Raw genomic sequence first — 17935 nt, 5'->3', positions numbered from 1 at the left:
GCTATTAGCCTTCCCTGGTGGTCATGCGACCGAGTATGGCTATCAACAAGACAACAAGCTCTGACTATGTTTGGGGACAACTGTCCGGAAAAAACAGAATGGAATGAGCACACTCAGAGTGGTTTGGGGGAGGGCTGTCCCTCATACCTACTTTGCGTTTTGAAGCCGGAAATGATGACACATTTTCAATCTCAATAGCTCAGGTTAGCGTCAAAAGTAGCTCGGACTAGAGTTGTTCTGTGGCTAGCATTACAATGACAAACATTTTATATTGCTTGAAGCAGGCTGGGACATGCATATTTATTGTGGTGTATCTACACCAACTTTTAGGTTGCGATCAACCAGTTTTTCCCCCAGAAAGTGTGCACTTTTTCCCTGTGTGTATTAGAGATTCCTCTTAGCTACACACAGATTCAATTCTAGCTCAAAATCTGTAAAAACCAAAGTTTCAGCCATGTTTGTTTTCCAATGGTGATTAGCTTTGACAACCATCTTGAATGTGGCTGACTCCAAAGGTTAATCAGTTGCGTGGTTATGCTATGAAAGCTTCAATTACATTTTTATAGGGTACGTTTACCAGCCAACCACTCCTACAAAACCTGGGAGCTCTGACATTGTAGAACCTTATTAAATTTGTTTTATTAACCTTTGACCATCTTGTTGCATAAGAACTGATAGCATACACCCAGTGATGCCGTTTCAAGAATGAGAAGCATCATACAGAACGGTGGTATGTGTGTTTGGGTTTATTCCCATCTGTGTGGAACCAAGAGCCTCAGAGTTTCTGCAGAATTAAAGAGGCCTCGTCGTTTCCTTTCTACCCCATGCGGTTCATGTTCAGCCATCACTCATGCCCATATCGCATGATTGCAATGAAGGACCAGTATAATCAACCATAATGCTTTACAGATGCTATGGGTTTTTAAAGCCAACACTCCCGCCTCCGGCGGCCCTGCATGAAACCCCATCTGTGCACGTGAGAGTCTATGTGAAAACTATTCAAGAACTGAGTGAAACATTTTAAATTAATATCACAGCTCCGGATGTGTGATTTATGGTCCCTCACCCTGCCCTGTCATTGACTAATCACCTAAAAATAAAGGAACAGGTGCAAACTGGTTTGCTGAAGAGTGATTTCACACATGAGACGCTCCAGATTTACCATTTGACACAAGCGAGGAGAAGCACAAAGCCTGAGATGACATGTAAATATGACAAGGCACGTGATCTGAACAAGAGGAGACACCCATTTAAGTCCCTGTAAGATCTGCCTCTAATCCACTCACCAACATCCCCCTTTGTGCCCAACATCCAATATCAAACATGAGCTGTTGCTAAATGAAGACTGGTGGCGTACCACAGGAAGGAATTTGCATCGACCGCCTGCTGTTGTGAAATAAGAAATGAAAGGCTGAGAGGCCTGGATGTGCTGTCATATTCTGGATATTCCTGTGGTCTGGAGCTCAGGATCCTGTGGGCCAGGCCTTTAATTCTTAATGAGGGAGAGAGCCAAGCTCTGGTCACGACAGGAAATACCTTCTAGGTGAAGCATCCGCCCTAAAATCATTCATTTAGAAGTGTCAAATACACATGGGTTTTCCTCGGACTTGGACTGACAGAATGGTAAACAGAGTGCTTTGTCATCGTGGTCGTGTTCATGTGATCAGAATACAGTCATCAGAAATAGCCTGAGAGGAAGGATTCATTTACTTCTGCTTCATTTCCAAGGCAGAAGCTGAAGTTCCCTTTATGTTGAGCAATAAACCAATTAGAGAAAATGTTATTTACTTTGAATGTGCTGCTAAATTTAAACAAAGGGACACAAACAAGATGTAAGATTTGTAATCCTCAGTTTTCTGATGGCTTTTATTCAATTTAGCCGCCGACTGGGTCAAGTGTAGCACAGAAGAAAAAAAAAACTAATGAAAATCAACATGACAAACGAGACTATATTTGGTGCAATGTGCACAGCAGGTACACAAGCATCTAAATTATTACATAAACTGACAAGCATTATGAGCACAAGCGGCGGTTTATAATAGTAATGAGTCCAATGTAAAAAATAATTAATGTTGTTTACATTATGCCGGTAACAATTTGCAGACTCGGAATACATTCTTGTTGGCAGCCGTTGTAATCGTTGGAGGGCTAAATAAACAGAACGTGATTATTATGTAGAGATTCTGAAATACAGTTTAGACAGGGGGAAAGATTTGATGACGTTGAGAAATTAGATGTAGCTGTGATGGGTTGGGAATGTGCACACAGAGCGAGACACACGGGTAGCACTCAGTCACTCTGCCTCGGTGTGTTCTGTTGAAGCAAATTAAGGAAGCCTTGGCAGCCTTTTAATGGTCTGTCACAGTCTAACAGGTTTAGAGAGCTTACAATGGGCCCAGGCACTAAGCCCGACAGCTCGCGCTTAATTGTTTAGAACCTTCACGTGCATGTGTGTGTGTGTGTGTGTGTGTGTGTGTGTGTGCGCGTGCGCTGTTAGTGCTAATGTGCGCCTACACCTAAAGTCAATGACTCTCCCTATGACGACAGATAAGATCCTGCTGGTCGGTCCGACTGGTTCAATACAGTAAGTCCAGCCACGAATCTGGCACCAATTTTTCAAACCACTGTTTGACTGTTATTGCTGGGAACGTGATCCTAAACCCTGTAATATTTATGCACGGTTAAATTCCCAGTCATATGAGCACGGGGAGCAAATCCGTGCAGATATTTTCCTCCAAACGAATCCTGAAATATCCTTCAAATAAACCCGGAGACAGAGGAATGCAGGGCACAGACAGCCATGAGTGAATTGAGATATTGACTCAAGCAGCTGATAATAAAGCATCTAGTGTCTTAATTTAAAAAAAAAGTAGCCTGAAGAAATAAGCCAAGCAAATAAAACCATTTATTTTGTGACGTTTTTTTTTCTTTTTCACTCTGCCACCTCCACTCATTCGGTTGCTGTAATGGTCCACCAAGGACATGGTGCCGGTGCCTCAAAATCTCTCTCCTAAATTGTTTGAGATTCTGAGCTGTGTGACCTAGAATATGTTTGACGATCTTCTTTTAATTAGGCCTGGAAGACTCGACTCATTCCAACTGCTGTCCCGAGAGCTAAATTAATTACTGAGACAAAGCCCATTCTAGCCCATGGCAAAGATGAATCATTGCAGTATTTGGGAAATGAGCAATGCTCTTCACTCAAGGGTTGATGAAAGAGACTGTAAAATATAAGCTAATGTGCTCCATCACAAAGCCTCCATGAAGCTCCCTGAGCCACATCACACATCTACAGTACACACTGGCATCTGCCATCTCCACTATCCGGAAATCCTGACGATTCCCTATGATGGAACGCTGTTCGGAAAAACATGTCGAGAAAATAAAAACCGGGATTTATTTTAGAAAAGAAGACCTTAATCAGTTTTGTCCATACAATCCTTGCTCTCATGTTACTTATTACTTTCATTTTTCATCTTTTTTTCTCCCACTCAGTGGTCTGAATATTGAGCTTCAGCCCAGGGATCTGAAGTTAACTGATCTCAGCTCAGTTGTGTTGTGCAGGCCATCAGCCAGCAGATGTACCCTCACTCACTGCCAGCAATCAGACCATCCATTCAGCTACATGACAGTATCATCTGTCATTCTGTATAAAAGGCTGTTTGTGAGTTATGGCTAATTAAACTAATCACAACACAGAGAGCTGCTCCAGAGATCAGACCTCACAAAGAGACAGATGTAGGGGTGGGCTGTTACAGCTAGTTATGCCCAAAAATGTTACACAGCTAACTCTAGAAAAAATGTATTCAGTCTTAACTGGTATTTCGTAGGACTGTTCGATTACTGAGTAGAAATTTTTATCATTTAGGTCAATACTGGAATGTCAGGGTTTTAAAGGGGATAAACTATGATTTTTTTAGCTATAATAAAACATGTTAATGAAGTTCTTTTAAAACAAATTCCCGGCATTAAGTAATTTACGCAGTTTTGTGCCACATACATATGTAGCTGGGTTTTGTAAAACATGGAAGAAAAAAAACATGGGTCCACACTGCCTTGTGCATTGTGTAGCACATTCATAGACATGCCAAATCTGTAGGTGGCAGTAGTTTGCCAAATTGTCAGCGTCTCTGCCAAAAATCGTTCCTTAGGCGTGGAATCACTAGGTGGCGCACAACAACGTCCTATAAGTCGGCCTTCACCTGTCGTCTTCTAGGTCGAGTGGTAACTGAGCTTGCAAAAACGAGCATGTGTAGAGTTATATCTACATACTGAAATCACCTCTGTTGCTATTCAGTGGAGATTCAGAAAATGACCAATCAGATTAATTTATGAGATTTAGATCATATATAAATATCCCGGATACATATAAATGGCTCTAAGTTCATACATCAACCTGTTTGATCTAATTTTAAATCCAAAGATGAATGTTTAATTTAGATAATTAAATTTAATAGCAAAAGTTATTTTGAATCAGAAGTTGGGATCTTTGCTTTCAAATAACCAGAAACCTTATTCCTTTTCTGTGTTTCGTTTCAACAATGAGGCAAGTTTAAAAATGAAGAAATTTATTACTAACAATTTTAAACTTAAAGATTTGAAACGACAATCATAAAATGACAATTCATGGACGACAATTTAAATGACAATTTTCAACAGCTTTGATATTAAACTTGTTTTAAAAGCAAACCTGTGCCTGAATGGAAGCTAAATGGAAAATACGAGTTTGGATGCGTGGATGAAGTTATGAGAAGGTTTCTTTCCCAGAGAGGTGGAAGCCGTCTGGATGAAATGATGTTTTGAGGCTACCTGAGTTATTTAAGAGAGAAAACCACATCAAACGCATTCTCGTGTGCTACCTTACCCAAACAGGACCCTCTTGTGGATCCGGAGACCGGCAGGATGTTGTTCATCCAAGATGACACTCAGTCTGGTAACGAAGACCCAAGTGTCCGATCGTCTGGTCCAGAGTTGTCCCGGGTACACGGTTTGGCAAGCGTTTGGCAGATGGACGTTCTCGTCTTAACTTAACTTCAGAAACCAATGACTCTGGGAGAGTCTTCGTTAGCTGGTTACAGTTCGTTTATTCTTGGGCTATTCTAGTCGGCGTGACTAGAACAGAGGGTGGAGGTTTCACGTCGGCCGTGGCCTTTCCCTCCTTGGTATTGGTTCAAGAACTCATTCTGAAGCTGGGGATGGATAGTTTTACCAAGCTCCAGGACACTCCCACTCTCTCGGGAAGAAAGCTTTGGTCATGCGTCATAAACATGCGTGAAGTTATGTTTATCTGGACTCTGTGTTAGCTGGATAAGGTGAACTTGACCTTCTGATATGCTGAACACATCTTGTACTGTCATCATAATCATTATTATACCCAAAGCATAAATTCATTTCATGTAATTAAAATACCTTTGTAGAACCAAGTCATCACTTATGAGATTGTGTTAAACAGTAATAAAATCACTGAGTTTTATTAATTATTATCTAATTATTATCATCGTGACTTGAAGTGTCCTCTTCCTGGGATGGAACAGCAGCAGATAGGACATATGATCTTGAGCAGATATGGATATGATCTTGCAGACATCGCGGCTACTTGGGTTAATCTGTGGATTTAAAAGTACTGTTTGACCCAGCTTGACTGGGTAAATGTGACCTTTGCCACAAATTAGAGAACCTTCATCACGTTACACATGCACGTGTAAAAACAGGTAACACGTGTCAGAGCATTGTTGTTGTGGGAAGCGATGTTGCGAAACCAAAAACTCAAATACTGATAAAAGAGAATTACAAATCTCCGCTTTTGTTGGATTTTTTTAAAGAATAGTTTTTGGTGCAGTACTTTTTCACCTTCGTGTGGTTGACAGGCCAAACCATTGAAATGTATCTTTGTTTTGTAGGATACTCAGCTACATTTGTATAGGGTCTTATTGACCACTTCTGTACCTTTCATAATGAGCAGTTTCAGGGTTCTGTCACTTAAAGGAACACAAAACTGTGCAATCGCTTGATAGGCTGGGTGTTTACCACTCATGAAAATGGCAGAGCATATAGGTCAGGATTTCCCCCGGCGCTTTATAAGCCTGGCGGCCCACCAGGCTTTGCTTGGCCACCCGCCAGGCTATGCTTCATGCCCCGCCCCCCTCCCCGGCACCACCGTGTCCGCTGACATGAACAGTGCAACGAAACTAGAGCCCTCCAGCAACTGATACTGGTGAGAAAGAGCAGCGGAACGTGTGCAAACCCACCACCCTCGTTCTCACTGAGGAGCGCTGCAGGACGGTGCCCACCCACCCACCCACCCACCCACACACACACACACACACACACACACACACACACACACACACACACACACACACACACACACACACACACACACACACACACACACACACACACACACACACCCCACCCTCCCGACGACTGAATTTGCCAGGCTTAACTCATTTTCTGGGGGAAACCCTTGTAACGTGAGGAAATATGGGTTTTCTGTCACAAAGGTGGTGCTGGACGCAGCTGGGTCAAAGCTGGGTCATTGAGAACTTTCACCCACAGATTAAGACCTGAACGCCAGCAAGTCTGGGAGGAAACCATAACATCAGCCACCTGCAGTCTACCAGAAGATGTGTTTCCATGAGTTGTACCCAGACCAAGTCAAAACATAAAGTTTAAACTTCAGTTTCTTGATTTTAATGTTAAAGTAACCATTATCATTTTGCTCATTATAAATGTGTTTAATCAAATGAATGGTTCTAATGCTTTGGGGTAATTATAATGGCTTAATGAATCCATAATTAGATAGTGTTGAGGATGTTTGTTGCTGACCTTCACACACAAACATTCACACACACCCACACACATCTTCCCACAGTAAAGTCCAAAACACATTTGATGACGCACACGTTTGCTTTGAGAAGAGAAAGGTTTTTGGTAAGTTTCAGTCTTATGATTCCGGTTCGTGCTTGACAACGAAAGAGAGAGGACCTGAAGGGGGGACAGAGCCTGTTGGCTCGTTTCTCCCCCCCCCCCCCCCCCCCCTTTCTCACGCTGTTCCTGCCAAGCCAGGCAGAATAGCTGAATCGCAACTTCTAACGCAGACTCAATACAGAGTCTTTGATTTCTGAGTGAATTAACTTAAGAAAGCGCATCGACAAAACGCTCTACCATCCACGTGTACCGAGGGCAACTCTGGACTGGTTCCGTTCGACACCTACGTCTCCTGTCAGCCACGGTGTCATCTGGATGAACCACAACATCCTCCACGGCCCGGATCCGAAAAAGGGTCCACAAGAGTTCGGTGAGACAGAGCACGGTTTTTAGCGTTTGATGCAGTTCTCTGATAAGACCTAAGTTTATCCAAACCATCACTTCACTCAGACACCTGTTTCTTCCTGAAGCAAAATCAGACTCACACACGCATTCATATCACAACATTCTCAACCTTCATAAATTCACCAGAAGGTCTATTTGAGCAAGAACAGCATATCAATTGTTAAAGATTGTCCCACAAAGTTGCCAATGTTGATTGTTATTTCCTGTTTGTCAATTTCAAAATCATTAGTTTAATTTGAAGAATTAAAACTTTTAATTGTCAAACTGGTTTTCTCATTGAACTGAAACATAGACACTCAGATATTATCGTCAGTTTATCGATGAAAACAACCTTTGAGTCTTCTTAACAATAAAACTGAGTAAAGACAGTTTCTCCTTACAATATGGTTAAACCAACCAATTTTTCTTTACACCCTGTAGGTGTTATCCTATAAGTTAAGAACAGGTAAATCTCTAACACACTGGTTACAGGTCAAACTATTATCTCCTGAGCAAAGCATGCTCTTGCTAATGATAACAACACAGCAAATCCTTATTTAACGGTACATCTGCTGACTTTACAGAGTAGATACAGCTTCCTTGCCTGTAGAAGTTGGCTGGCTAATACGTCTGTGTATTGTCCGAGGTCATCAAAGTAAAATGCCTCCAGAGGTTCACACAAGCCAAAAGGCTCTTGCTGACAAAGTAGCTGTGACATGGCCATCGAACATGAAGTAGAGCCAGACAGTTCTCGAGTGGTTTACTTCGACCGAAAGAAGTGTAGTGGTTTTTGTTCTATGCCGTAAACAATCCAACACTTGTTGCTTCTAGCCATAGCTCTTCTCCACATCTCAGAAAACAAAAATGTCAGATTCAGGATGAGTTTAGTGGGTGGGTGAGGTGTGGCTCTATGCTAATTGTTTGAATGCTGAAAAGCATTCAAACTATTGTTTTCCTGTTTTTGTTTGAATGCTGAAAAGCATTCAAACTATTGTTTTCCTGTTTTTCTTTATTCTTCTGCTTCTTCTTATTCTGCTTCCGTACACTTTTTGAACCTCTTCTTCTCCTTCAAATTTTGAGCTATTTCAACAATTTTATATCAAAACGTTCAGCTTGTTAAGCTCTTTCCGGCTATTACTTTTGGCATTGATATCTTTCAAATTCTTCGAGTTATTAAGCTGAAAAGCATTCAAACTATTGTTTTCCTGTTTTTCTTTATTCTTCTGCTTCTTCTTATTCTGCTTCCGTACACTTTTTGAACCTCTTCTTCTCCTTCAAATTTTGAGCTATTTCAACAATTTTATATCAAAACGTTCAGCTCGTTAAGCTCTTTCCGGCTATTACTTTTGGCATTGATATCTTTCAAATTCTTTGAGTTATTAAGCTTTTTCTGCGAAAAATGTCCCATTGAAATGAATGGGATTGGTCAATTTTCAGCAAATTCCTATCACTTTTTTTTATCTCGAACTCTCTAGGGTTCCTTTTAACTTAGAGACTTCATTCAAAGTTTAACAAACTCACAAGACTTTCCTGTTTAACATATTAAAGAGGCTTTTTGATATCTTTTACGTTTTTTCTAAAATCGCAGGTAGACGTTGAGGTACGACTTGAAATTTTCAGAAAAATTCACCAAAGTTATAATGGAGAAAGATAGGAGCAGTGACCCTCCCTTGCTCCATTTCCGGCGTTGTCCCTTGAGAACCGTAGGTCCGATTGAAATGAGACACACACTGGCTTGCAGCTAACGAATATAGCTTCGTTTTGAGCTATAATTCATGACTGTACTCCAAACATTATGGCCGTACGGTTCATTTGTTTGAGAAAATTCAAATTTAAAAAAAGGTCTCTGCTCACTCTCACTTAAGAATTCCGCACTGTGCTGTTTTGAACTCCACATCTTCTGTGAACAACTCTTCACTACGCCCAGACCGTTTGGACTACCATAACAAATTATACCTCAAAAAGTAGGAACTTTTGTCAGCTTTTCAGAATGGGTTTCATTTTATCTGTAAGTATTACCGTTCTTTCGCTACCAGCCTCAGAAGGAGGAGAGACCCAGCTTTTCTCTCATTGAAACCCATGTTAAAGGATCAGAGATTTTCTCCTCAAAACGGCTTCAGACAGCTAAAAGTTTATCATCATAGCTTCTAGATAATTCATGGTAGGCACATACAAATCGGCACAGATGATCATCAAGGTCTTCTGCCACTCACGCTTTTTGAAATTTTCAAATCGGTGCAATACTTTTCGAATGGTGATGAGAAGTTTGACAGGTCCAATTTCACTTCTGAAGGACAGATTTCAAGGATTCTCTCATTAACAGGAGCATAGGCGGAGATCCCAGGGGGGACGGGGGGGAAGCGTCCCCCCCCCCCCCTCACACAAAGTTGTCCCCCCCACAAAAGTTATTGTAAATGTATAAATGCTATCAGTAAACCTGTATTGTCTTCTAAAACCACAACGTAAAAGTTAGTCTGCAAATACAAAACAATGTGTTTTTAATTGTTGAGAAATTATAGGAACTACAAATTACTTTAACCAAGTCTCATAGGAATGAATATAAAAAGCAGAATATTGAGCCATTAACAGACTCCTGTTTTTGAACTGTTTGTACTTAAAACTAGAAATAAGTTCAATTTGATTGACCGTCAGAAGGTGGGAAAGTGCCCCGCTCCCTCCCAGCTCCCTGATTGGTTGAGAGAGGTCAATCATCTTCTGGCTAGATGGAACTACACACCCACGCATGTGAGACATCAAATTGATCGGCTTGGCCTAAGGAATCCATCCATCTACATATAAATTCATACATGCTTCTATCTATCCATCCATCCATCCATCCAATAAACCATCTAACATCCATCCAAAAATCCATCCGTTATTTCATTCGTCCTACTCTTCATCCATCCCATATCAAATCTGAACATATGTTCATCTATCAGTTTCAGATATCAGCAAATATTTCTAAATCCACAGTCCAGCCAATTATAAAAATGTACCCGTTAAACTATTCTCATTCAAATGCCAGCTGTTTAACGTTTCAAATTTCGAGTTTTTAATAAATGTTCAAAGATTAAAATTGTCTGCTGTTTAGCATTTTTCTCCATTCTCCGCCTATATTCTGAGCTTCATTACGCTTGTTGGTGATTTTTGCTTCTAAATCTTTAAATACATTCAGCTCATTTTGACAGTTCTGCTTTGTTTCAGCTTCAGCTCAGCTGTTCGGCGACTTCAGCTTACAGTTTCAGCTGTCCAGCATTCAAACAGCATTTGTGCAACAAATGCAATTTTTCTAGTTTCCCTTGTAGTGATGTCACAATAAGGTACTTTTTGAGACTGCTCATTTTAGGTAAATATTTTCTAAAACCAAACACTGACATAAAAGGGACGGACAGTTTGTACAAATACTGTGCAGTCTGTTAGTGTTATTTTATGTATACATTCATTTGCATTTGTACACAACCCATTTACTAGGTTTACATCAACATGATATTTATAAGGTGAAGCTTAAGTGGGGAAGAAGTGAGGCTCTTTCTTTTAAATAACCCTCTTTTTCATGGGGTGAAATGCAAATAGTATAAATGCAGTTTTCATTTTTAGAACTCAGGAATCTCGGGCAGGCTATGGCCGCCTGAAGGCTGGGACCAATAGTCACCACTGACGAATGGGATTTTTTATTTTTTTTTGTGAAACTTTGCAAAGGATGAACTGCAGTTGACTTCAGTTCTGCCATTAGTGAGCGAAATGCAGCTCCATCATGTCGAGATGAGATGAATAAATCAGCCATTTGCAGAATATTCTGCTTCTCTGCCTACAGAAATTCCTGGCTTGCTCTCACAATGTGTTCTGGGTCACCGTCAGTCTGTAGTGTGAAGTATTTTCCAGTTCACTCTGCTGGTGGCTTCATTTGAGGTGAACTAAAACGATCATAAAATTTGATGGATTATTTAACTATCACAATACTAGGCATGGCTTCAAAAGGATACAGGAGCCGACATCTAAACAACATAATTATTCTATACAAGAATTTTCCTTAGGATGAGTTTTTAAATGGACAAAAGGAAAAAATTCCTGTAAAATTTGATATGCAGACGTTTGTCGATGACTGCTACAATGTCAGTAAAGTTGCTTTTATTCCAAAGAAGAGGAGTGTTACTTTGTCCTGTGCAGCACGTGTAGGTGTGTGTCTCTACCTCATGGAGAGATGAACTCTGCAGCAGCGCATAGACGCAATGCGGGTTGGCCCTTCAGAATCCATCCCCAGCAGTTCCACATTTATCATGTCACAGCAACAGCAGAGGACCGAGAAACAGGAGTTTCCCGTTTTCTCTGGAACACATGCAAACTCTAATCTGCATGACCTTATACTAACATGGTTATCCGAGAACTTGGATGGAAAAAGGTGGACGGTAAAAAGTTTAAACTGACACAGCTGTGCCGCTACAGAAAAAAACGAAGTCAGATTCAGGATTATAGTAAACGTGTAAAATAGCAAGACACTATAACAACACTGCTTGATAAGAAAGGACATAATACAAGCAGGTAGTAGCAGACCCTAAAGCCCCCTTGAGACAGGCCATGAAAAACGGAAATGTTTCCGACTCTGTCTGTAAGACCTTTGTGTCTGAATACAAACATCCGGATAACATGTTCCGGAATTTAACCGGACGAAGCCCCAAGTAACAGGTCCGGACTTGTTACGGACAGGGTGGCTGCTTCAGACTGGTGAGGTAGAGTTCCGGACAAGGGGGAGGGGGGGGAGGAGGAGGAGAAGGGGACCGGGGGACGCAGTGCGCACCTAGATAGCTCGCTCCTGTAGCATGCGGCGAACCACGGCAGCTCGCCTCTTACGGTATCACCTAGACGCGCGACGGAGCGCTTCACACCGCTTCAGTGATTCCTTTAACCATTGAGCTTCATCATCCATGTTTCTTATGCGCCTTCGTGTGAGCAGAATTATGCTTAAGCGCCTCGTGAATTTTATCTTGAGAGGCGCTATGGAAATGATATTTTCTTCTTCTCAACATAGGTCCGATCCCCCCCCCCCCGCGCTGCCGCCGTCACACATCTGGAACTTTTCCCTGCTGTGTGAACGCAGCCGAAAGGACAAGTACAAAAGTGGTGTGTCTGAAAACACAGTTCCGGTTAAAAACCGGATTGAATTGTCCACAAATGTTCCAGAATGTCAGTCTGAAAAGGGCTTAATAGTCTTCTGTCTGATTTTGAAAATCTCCTCTCACTCCTAGTTTACAACAGGTGATTGTGCGGTACAATGTTAGCCTAGAACACTAGACACACCGTAGCAGTAAAAAAATACTCACCTCTGCAGGTATGTCTGGCCATGCTCCACTGTAGCCTCAACAGGTCTACCATTGGCTCGGCTAGTACCAAAGCCGCGATAGAGTAAAACTACTAAAATGGTGGCAACTCTAGAACAGTGTATGTTAAAAGCAGCTTTGGCATCAACTTCGGGCAATTTTCTTTGAGACGTGAGCCAGTAGTAGTAGTTCTTCTTCTTCTTCTAGTTCTTTAAGAATGTACAGCAGAATGCCTTGTTGACTGAGTTCAGTCACTATGAATACATCACGTTGTTTGTTGCTCTGATTGGTCCTAGCAATGTCTAATTGTGTGTGGAGACAGTTTGAAAGACAACTGTACAACCATAATCTACGACTGAGCGCCGTCTAAGGATCGTGGCCAGACTACATTTTACATATATAGGAGGGCTTCCCAGGCTAGTACACTAGTAGGGTATAAGAACCCCTAACGCGCCGCTCCGTAACACGCCACCCCCGACGCGCTGTTCCGCAACGCACCGCCCCTAAAATGCCACTCCGTGACGCGCCGCTCCCTAAGGCAGGGGTAGGCAACCCTGGTCCTAGAGAGCCACAGTCCTGTTTGCTTTCCAACTATCTTTGTTGTTCCTGCTGTTGATTACCTGGATCAGGTGTGTTCAGCCAAGTAGAAGCTGCAAGTTCATGCATGGCTTTAAAACATGCAGGACTGTGGCTCTCTAGGACCAGGTCCAGCCAGCCCGGGCGTTTCTGCTTGGGCTACAGAAAGGCCTTTAATGGGGGTTACTGTAGCTTCTCACTAACCAATAAAAATGGGCATTAAAATACGTGATACTTCTCTACTACATTTGTCAAAATAAAAGTACACTAATTGATTGTGTCGCACCGCCACAGCAAAATAACTTAGATTTTTTTATTGATATTTTGATTTTGTATTGAATCCAACTTTTTCTTTTTGTTTCTGATCTTTATTCCGGGTTCCTGTTGGCTGCAGCCCACGCCTTAACTCCAGAAAAAACAATGTTAATGATCTACATTCAAACTATCTTGTTTTATTTTTCTAAATAACCGAATCAGAACTCTCCAAACAACCGGCCAAGAACACCCCCTTTAACATGAAAGTCCAACCACAACAAATCGTAAACTGTTACACTATTGTAAAACAATGTAAAGCATGCAATATATAGCCTATATTTGCGTATTAAACATGATTGTAGTTTGAAATAATTTTAAATATCATAAAATGTTTACATTTTACTGTATTTTGAAAAACCACTGGCTCCTTCCTGTCTAGTGGTGGTGCTTCAGGTGCGCTTAACATGAGAGACAGTCCAAAGTAGAGGAGAAAAAGCTGTGTCCCGCCTTATTAACAGTCCCCTTTTTTGAGTTTGATATTTGTATAAACTTTGGATAAAGCATAGCCTGGCAAGCCAGACTAAATAAATGTATTATTTAGTCTGGCAACGCTCCATTGACGGCTCTCGGTTGTGGGGCGGGTTCTACCGTTGTCTTTCAAATGATCTCCGCATTCCACTGGACAAAGAATGTGACATACTCTTGTTTCACTCTGTTGCATCATCCCACCCACCAGGCATATAGAGTGCCCTGATTGGCCCACAAAGCGGATAAAGCTCTGTGATTTGTTCACTAAGCAGATAGAGCACTATGATTGGCCCACCATTATGGACCAATCACAGCTCTTTATGTGTTTGAAACCCCTCTAGAGAGCTGTGATTGGCTAGCCAGAGTCCTGGTAGGAGCTGCGGAGGTTCCAATGGAGCATGCCTAGACCAATTTTTGCAAAGCAAGAATTTGGTCTAGTTCACTAGGCTAGATAAAGCAGGAAGCAAGACTTAAACGCAGGTTCGGGTTCAAAGAGCGTGGACCGCGCTCACGTCGATCCAGCAACACAAAATGAAAGGGCAGGGTGAGCACAGATCAATAACTGTATAAAAAGGACGGAGAAAAGATAGATGAGTGGAGAAAATATCTTATTTTGAAATATCGGAGGTGAAGTAACATTTCAGGAGCGAGTAAGACAAAGGGGGCGATCCCATTGTGGAGGGGGCGTTCCCGTTTACAAACCAAAACGCCCCTTTCAGCGGCTGGCCGGATAGTATTGAAGGCATCGCCAACATTGAAATTGGGGGTTATACCTTCAAGTTTATAATATTTATCAGTGTCTGCTCTTCTGTATTTATTAGGCCTGGAATATACTTGCTTTTTAATGATGCATACACGCTTTCACACGCTACATTTTACAAGTAACCAGTAGGCAGAGTTGACTAAATAAACAAAACACACTCGCCATAGTTACTGTCTGGTTTAGAGGTTACTGATGGCCAAGTGTGCGAACAAAGACGTAGCCTGCGTCAACGCAAAGTTGAACTGCAAGTATCTTCAAAGCCTTACAAGAGTGAGCTCATTAAAAGTAAACTTTGGAAAAAAATATATTGATTGTGTGAAAAATAAACTACAGTAGCAGAAATAATAAGATACATGCGAATAAATGTGGTAAGAAATAGATTTACACAATATTTAAAAGGTAAATGATGCACAGTGTAGACACAGTTTGGTCACAAGAGTGACACTAACAACATGCAGCATGCCCACCATTCCCAGTACCACCAGTTAATGGACTCTGTCATACCAATTAGAGGAAAGTACTTCTACAAAATGTTTCCCTTTCCCCTTTTTGTGCTTGTGATCAATTCTCAATAGGCCAGAAAATCTATAACCGGGTGCTTAGTCAAGGCTACAGAGTCTGTGCAGCACATGTGGCTTTAAGTAAAGAATCCAATAACACCATGTGCAATCAGTGGCTTGTCAGGTTTTATTACACTAAAGCAGCTGAGGGCTGTAACGCTCGCTGTGAACGTCACCTAACCCGTAAAGCTTTCTGCTTAATAGTTCATGTTCAGAAGTACGGTTGGATGCAAGGTGAAAGTGTCTTCCCACTCCTCCGACCACATTTAAACGGTTTTATTTTAACTCCCGCTCCTTCCTAATCCTCACTCTGCTCATGCCTTTAGCTAGGTTTCTATAAATTAGCTTGACTGGCATCAGGGTCCATTTTATAAGACTGCAAAATGCAAATTGAAATAAGTGAAGTTTTTTAAAGGATTGTTTATTCATAATGATCGACGTGTAGCAAGTCTAATTGAAATAATGATTGCCGTACCTATCGCAGGTAGCTATGAATACATTTAATTGAAATGTGACAATGTGGGGAAACTATGAAATTATTGCAACATTTTGATTCCCAGAAACTTAAAAAAAAGTTGTCAAAACATTTAACTAAACTTTATTAACCTTATCGTGGCAGAGGAGGAATTTAAAAAGAAGAAGCAACATTTTATCCTCAGGTAGCTGCAAAAAATGATTTATTGTTAAAAACTACTTATGAAAATATTTAATCAAAAATGTTTTATCAACCCAAGAATTAGGAATGACAAAACACATGTTTTTCTATTTTATACATTTAAAAGGTGAACTTTACTCACATTTATAATACATTTGCAGTGTTCTCTAGTAGGAATGAATGTCTTGAAAATTGTAGCTTGAGGAAAAAAAGCTCCGGTGCACCTGTTTGAGGATGGATAAGTCAGCCGGTGGACTGAGTAGCAGAACATGACAGGGTTTGGAGTCTTATTTTCTGATATTTGGACACCTCACCTCAGACTGGGTAACAGCAGCGTGACTGTACCACTGACTCCATTTGCTCTGTAACACTGATGTTTTGTCTCCACAAACAACACTCCTGGAGGAGTTCTGCCATGTGGTGGAGTTGCTAACTGTTAGTTTCTGCTAGTTGAAACGTTCTCTGCGGTTTCTTGGAGGTTAAAACAACAACAACCTTCCCCGTTGTGTCAAGATGGGTGAGTCCATGACTGTTAAAGGGGCATCATGGAAGTTTGACAGCCAAAACATGTATAGAAATAATAAATTTCTTCTTCATACATTCTCCTGCAATGCCCTGGTCCTGTAGAATGAGCCCTGGCATTTTTACTGTGATCGCCTGTTTTTCTGTAAAATCACAGAAAAAGAGAGCTGCTTGGGTCGAGCAGGCTGCTGCATGCGCGTTCACGCTCAGGCATCGCCCGTATCATTTGCTATCAGTAGCTTTAGCAGCAGAGAGAGAGGCAGTGCCAACTCAGCGACTTTGTCGCTGTTCCTAACGCCTAGTGATGAACCTAGCTACATTTCTGAGGACCCTTAGCTACTTTCTTCTAGATATTTCCTACAAATTAGCAACAAAATTCGCTCCGAACCGTTCTTTGGATTGATGTTGTTTCAGCTGTCATCAAGGATATAAATGTTACAGATAGATTGAACATCATTGGCGTTTTAGCTCACCTAGTAAGATGTCTGACTCTCATGCAGAAGACCTGGGTTTGACTCCAGTTGTGAACATAATTTGTCATTTTGAGTTTCTTTTTTCCATTAATGATATATTTCTTTACAGTAAGACGCCCAAATTTTTATTTGAGACTCGCCGAACAGCATTGAATTCACAGATAAAAAAGATGTGGGTTCAACTTTCATTTTGGAACAATTTTTCAAGCAAGGGAAGGGAATGATCTGAGCATGCAGGAGGACTGACCCATCTTAAACCTTTGTCGGCTGTGCTGAAGAGAAAGGTACAGAACCAAATTATTTAATTAATTATCTGCGTGTTCTCCTGTCCTCTGTCACACACACACACACACACACACACACACACACACACACACACACACACACACACACACTGCACGTTCGGCCGACCGACAAGAAAGTGCAGCTGCAGAGACAGAGGCACATTATTTTTATTAACTTGCTGTGTTCTTCTGTCCTCCAGGCCACACACACACACACACACACACACACACACACACACACGGGACTGTCTCAGCTGTTATTTTCGTTAAGGAATGTGCACGTACAGCGTGCACACCTCATGCACGAGCTTACGTTTGAAGCTGTAGTAACGCGTTAGGCCTGAGTGGCTATGGTGAGCATAAACACTTCAAACTTCCTTACAGTCCCTTTAAGTGACAGTGTGACGTAGATCTGTCAGGATTTTCAAATCGCAGAGTTTGACTGTAATGTTCTGTGTCCCCTTGGTCCCCAGCCCCCTCCTGTTTGTCCTCTGCGTTCTCATGTGTCTCCTGGTGTTTCCCAGCCTCTCAGGTCCCCCTAGTCACCCCTCTGTAGTTTTATTTTCTATAGGTTCAGCTTTTCATTTTATCAGTTCTCTTTAGTGTTTGTGTCCTTCCCCACTTGTTAATTAGTCTCCCTTACTCTTCTTGTCATTAGTTGTTTATCTTTACCCTTAGTTTCTAGGTTTA

At 41.5% G+C, this 17935-nt stretch overlaps 1 protein-coding gene across 1 annotated transcript in view; it reads right to left on the bottom strand.

Moving 5' to 3' along the window:
• rbms3 (RNA binding motif, single stranded interacting protein) overlaps positions 1-17935 on the bottom strand; it is a 473759-nt gene that overhangs the window by 336497 nt on the left and 119327 nt on the right. The gene's annotated exons all lie outside the window — the stretch shown is intronic.

This window comes from Nothobranchius furzeri, chromosome 19, assembly GCF_043380555.1.
Source record: "Nothobranchius furzeri strain GRZ-AD chromosome 19, NfurGRZ-RIMD1, whole genome shotgun sequence".
Classification (NCBI taxonomy): domain Eukaryota; kingdom Metazoa; phylum Chordata; class Actinopteri; order Cyprinodontiformes; family Nothobranchiidae; genus Nothobranchius; species Nothobranchius furzeri.
The sequence above is the reverse complement of the archived record's forward strand: the minus strand, read 5'-3'. Positions and strand labels throughout refer to the sequence as shown.